We start from the raw sequence: 6000 nt of genomic DNA on the forward strand, positions 1-6000 counted from the left end.
GCTCAGGTGAAAGGATGGCTTGAGGCCAGGAGTTTTAGACCAGCCTGAGCAAGAGTGAGACCCCGTGTCTACCAAAAATAGAAAAATTTAGCTGAGTGTGGTGGTGCACACCTGTAGTCTCAGCTACTCGGAAGGCTGAGGCAGGAGGATTGCTTGAGCCCAGCAGTTTGAGGTTGCTGTGAGCTAGACTGATGCCATGGCACTCTAGCCTGGGCAACACAGTGAGACTCTGTCTCAATCTTTAAAAAAAAAAAAAAGAAAGAAAGAAAGGAAGTGACATTTGAACAAAGCACTGTGAGAAGTGAGGGAGTTAAGCATTCATCTACAAAAATATAATAATACTGGTACGATCTCAGAGAGTTGCCGGAAGAATTAAATGAGATATAGCATAGTATACTTAACACTGTGCCTGACACACAGTAAGTGCTCATTAAATGCTAGCAACAATAATAATTACAATAATGGTGATGAGATGATACAATAAGAATGGATTTCTAAGGCCACCAATACTTTCTTCTGAGCCTTTCTAACGTCATTCACTACACAAATAATAGCCCATTGTTTTTATTAGGCAACCTTGAAGATGAGCAATGCTGACCTGAGCTATATCTTCTCGGAGCAATCACTTTTTCCTGACTTGGTTCTGCAGACATGGTCCTATCTGAATACTAAGCTGCACAAGGCCGTTGGTGTGTAAGGGCTTACAGAAGACGCAGCTGAGCAGCATGAGTCAGAGAAGGCCAGCGACTGCCTCCCATCTGGAGGTGCCTGCTCTGTGCAGCCCCTCTTCTTACAAATTGGGGTGGGAGTAGAAATGGGGTCCTGGATGACCTCTGAATGTTTACTTTTTCCCCTCAGGCAAAGATCTATGGGTTGAAGAATTCAAAGGGGCCTCACTTATACTGCATGCTCTGCAGCTCTTCAGAGAGGGAACAAATAGAGGTGAACCCCATGTAGTGTCCCTGATCCCTTCCCATATGCTAAATGGAACATTAAATTCATGCCTTCATTTCAAAAGAAAAAAAATAGGATGGGCAAATGGTCACTGAGTTCTTGTGGAAGTTTCCCAATGCCCCTTTGTCCTCATAAGTACATTCCCTGATGTTTGTCGATCAGTTTTCTATTCAAGATGTTACCGGAGCACTGCCGTTAATGCAATGAAGGACGCACAGAAGGTCAAAGAAAGCAGAGTGTCCCCAATCCCTCACGGGGACAGAATGTGCTTTGCTCTATTCCTCAGAGAGATGAAGGGAATGATAAAGGAGGAAGGAGGGGATAGAAATTTCTCTCCATTGCTGGTTTGGAGAGCAGGAAACCTAACTCTGAGTTAGGGTGAGAGCCCAGGACTAGGTGAGCTCAGTGACATACTCAAGATGGATTTGGTTTTAAAAACGGCACTTAGAAGGTAATAAAGAAAATGCATGCAAATCTTTGGGGCTTCTCAGCTTAAAAATGAAGCCAAAGTTACTGAGAAAATAGTATGTTCAGGGAGGTAGGCTTTATATAACAGCACGAAGCTTTTGGAAAACCACATGGGAAAATGTAGTTAAAGCTATCAAGCTAATAATACCTTTGGACCTCACCATTCTGCTCCTAAGAGTTTTGTGGTTTGGAAGAGCAAGGCTTTGGATCTAGGCGGATCTGAGTACGAATTCTTGCTCTATATTCACTGGCTTGTGGGACTTAGCCAAATTACTTACTTGTCTGAGTTAAGTCTCCTTCTGTGAGAAAGAGGAACAATAACATGCACTTCATGGGTTGTAAAACTTAACCGATCCACTACAGATAGGTAAACTGCCAAGTAGTGTCTTACACATAACAGGCACTCAAAAAATTACTGTAGTTTTTTCTTAACAGCAATAATTATTATTTATTATGCAAGAGAGAATGTTTATTTAACAGTGAAAAGTTGGCAACAACCAAAATGTCAAACAACAAAATGCCTAAGAAAATCATGATATGTCTACTCAAAGGAGAAATGTAAATATTAAACATTACAAACATGTGTCCACTCTGTATTTAAATAGTTAGTGATTACTTTTGTGTACATTTGCTGGAAGTAAAATAATATTACACATACACTTATAACATTGTGTGTATAACAAATAGATAACATGTATAAGACATATATACACACGTTTATACAAGTAATTTTCTATGTTGCATTAAGTAGTATTATAGATTTCATTTGTTCACAATAATTTTTAAAATAATGAAATATTTTCAACCTAAAATGTCAGAATTAAATTCATTCCTTAATTGAAGATAAAAAAAATTAGGAATGTGTAAATGGTCACTGGGTATTTCTGATGAATCTCTGAAGGAATATAACTTAAGCCAGTAACAACCAGCCCACAATTGTGGTATCAAACCTAAATAGTAGCAGATCAGTTCCAGAGATCTACCTCTAGATCTCTGCTAAAACAAAGCCATCATCTTCCTCATTTATTTAATTATTAGATATCTGTTGCAGATATTTACTATACCTGCTCTACGTCAGGTACCACACTAGGTGATAAATCTGTACATGTCCTGCCCTCAATGAGCACATAAACCCATAAAGAAGATATGCTATTCAAATATTTAGACATAAGGCAGTGGCAAGTGCCATAAGAGGTACACCAGGCACTTCAGGCACTTCAGGAGTTTTGTCCACCTTCTCAAATAAACCATTAGGGAGACATGAAGATGGAGATGTGTCTTACAGGTTAAAAAAAAAATTAAAACTTGTCTAGAGACCACTCAGTAATTGGCAGGGTGGGGACCTCAACTCATGTCTTCCAATGGCACAATCTCTGCTCTCTTCACTGTATCACAGCCTCTCCCTGCGTGATCTGGACGTTCTCTTTGCCAGCATCTTCTTTCTAGGTCTTCTTTGTCCTTCCTCAAACCCTAAGTAAGCATGTGCTGTTTCAGCTCATAAGAAGAAGAGCATGGTTCGTGCCTGCAATGCACTTTGGGAGGCTGAAACAGGAGGATCCCTAGAGGCCAAGAGTTTGAGACCAGCGTGGGCAATATAGCAACACCCTGTCTCTACTAAAAAAAAAAAAAAAAGAAGAAGAAGAAGAAGAGGAGGAGGAGGAGGAGATGTCCACGCTGCTTTCAGGGGATGTGGTCTGCAGCTGCCACTGCTGGGTGGAGCAGGGACTAGCAGCAGGGGCCTGGTTCCAGAGTCCTGTGTAGACAGAGAACTGTGACTCTGCAGGCTGGGCTACCTGGCAGTGCCAGAGCCACGGATGGAGCATCTAAGGGACCATGAAATATTTGTTTCTGCTCTGTTTCAAGAGGAGTGTGGGGCAAAGAATTCTCCTTCTCCCCAGACTTTATCTTCCTCCTTCTGCCCCATCCTGACACTTTCACTCTCCTTTCCTCCTCTATTTCTTTCTCTCTCCTCTTCTCACTAAGATTTCTCCCCCCTCCCCAGTTTTTTCCACTTCTTCTGCTTCTATAAGCTCTTTTCTCCTTGTCCCCAGGCCTTCTGCCCCAAGGAGTCCTGAGGGTCTGGTCCCTGACCTCATAACCGTAACCCTCTCAGCCTCGGCCGCCTGCAGGCCTCCCTGAGCTGAGCAGAATCAGTCATGTCTGGCAGGGTCATCGAGGGAAAGGTACAAGGGCAGACATGGAGAGCCCATTTCTAAAATATGATCTAGTGGCTCAATAAATCCAGCGCCACTACAATCTGAATTCATTGGAACCTAGTGAGGGTAAGTCATGGACCTATTGGCCACTAAAGGGAAGTGTGAAGACAGCACTCTCTACCTTTGGAGAGAGAACACTGTAAATGTCCTAAAGCCTCGTGCTCTGGGCTGTTTGTTTGCTGTGGGTTTTATTTGTTATTACTTTGTTTGAACTATACATTTCAGGCACGGACTTTGAAAGCAGAACTAAAGCCCATCTTTATTTTTCACAGGTACGTGTTTGCAGAAAGCCACGCTAGCTGCTGGCAGAGGTCCCAGAGTGTCTGGTATGTTTGCCAGCAGGTAACTCAGCATGCAGGGGCCTGGACAATGGGCACATTTTATTAATAAAAACCAGAGACAAATAAACAATTGACAATGGTGATCTTTTCTCAGAAACTTCTGTCTGGGAGTCAGGGCAGAGAAGGGCAAGCAAAGCAGACACAAGAAGTGTCCCAGCTGAGAAATGCAAGCGCTCAGCAGTGTCAAGGGAGCCAGAATGGAGCATTTCAGCGATCAGATGAGATGACTGAGGCACAACTACCAAAGTAAAAACCCACATCTTTCTACATAGCTCTTTGTAATTGAGATACTGTTACATGTGTACCAATGTGATTTTTACAACACTCCAATAAGGGAAGTAGGATAGATGTGATGTTACTTAATAGATGAGAAAACAGGATCAGAGAAATTATGCAACTTGCATGAGTCCCAAGGTAAGAGGCAAAGGCAGGATTTCCAGCCAAGTGTGCTCTTCCCAAATTACCATAATTATCAAAAGCACCGGCTAAGACAATAAACAGTGTTGGGAACCCAAGTCTTCTTAATTCCAGGTCAGAGACCTTCTTACTATGTAAAAAACCAAACTATGTCATCAAATTTCTTTCCCTCTGGCTCTTAGTAAGGATTATTCTAATCAGCACTGCCTCTGGGCAAATAGCGACAAAATAAAAAAGAGGGCAAGCCTATAGACCAGCTCAGTCCTTGTCTGATTACATCTAGTCTCTGAAACAATAAATACTGACTTTGTCTGGAGGGTGGAGGGAGCATTCTATTTTCAGCTGCAGTGGGCTTTTGTCTTCAGAGGTCCAGCTTAGGAAAACATAAGAATGTAAAAATTGACAGGCAGGGCCAACATTCTCATTAGGAAGCAGGGGGCAGGGTTTTCCTGTATGAATTCAAGCTCGACGCAATTTAGAGATAATCCAAATCATCCTACCAATGAATTCCACTTCTTTCTAAATGCTCACTTCTCATTAGTGCCTTAGCACATAGGTAGTCTTGCCAAAGGTTTTTTTTCTTTTCTTTTCTTTTTTTTTTTTTGAGACAGAATCTCGCTCTGTTGCCTCGGGTAGAGTGCAGTGATGTCATCATACCTCACAGCAAACTCAAACTCCTGGGCTCAAGCGATCCTCCTGCCCCAGCCTCCTGAGTAGCTGTGACTTAGGTCAGCTAATTTTTCTGTTTTTAGTAGAGACGGGATCTCACTCTTGCTCAGGCTGGTCTCAAACTCCTGACCTCAAGCAATCCTCGTGCCTTGGCCTCCCAGCGTACTGCTAGGATTACAGGTGTGAGCCACTGAACCCGGCCCCCAAATTTTTCAATCTGCCCTCTGGACAACACCCCCTGACTCAAGGGCTGCGGGGGGCAGGGGGCATGGGAGTGGGTCCCCAACTTTTTCTCCATTCCATTCTGTTTTCTTAGAAAGCAGTGAACTGTAACATTCCATCCGTTTACACATCAACTCATCCAAGTTACCGTGAAAAATAAAATAGAGGTCTGATCCCTTGGTTGGACAATTATTCACCTCTGAGTTCCAATACTAGTTTGAACATAACCTAGACTTTGCAATGTCTACACAAAATATGAGCAGCGGCAAAGGAGCTATCAGCCATGCAAACAAACAACCAGTTGTAAAGACGTAACAGAGGAGCCAGCAAAATCCCCCTTGGTTTTCTGTATCAGTATAATGCCCCATGTTATGATTCTCTTTCGTTTCATTTAGTTTTCTATTGGGTAACAGTCTCAGCATCCTGATCTTTCCTGAGAGCAGCTGGGAAAAGTTGAGTCCAAAAAAGCTGAACTATTCCTCCAAGTTTACAAAACAGAACAGTGACTTCTGGATTAGGATTCACCTTGAGGCTATACAGTCAACCCCACACTGGTGCTCCAAAGTTTAGCTACAATACCATGAAAAGGCCACTTTCCTAAATCCCATTTACCAAGATCTATACTCTCTCATTTGAAAGTGTCAAGATTTTATGATCCTAAACCCTAGAGCCTTCACCTTGCTATAAAGAAAGCAGCCTCGTCACCTTGGATT

Source organism: Lemur catta, chromosome 7 (genome assembly GCF_020740605.2).
Source record: "Lemur catta isolate mLemCat1 chromosome 7, mLemCat1.pri, whole genome shotgun sequence".
Lineage (NCBI taxonomy): Eukaryota > Metazoa > Chordata > Mammalia > Primates > Lemuridae > Lemur > Lemur catta.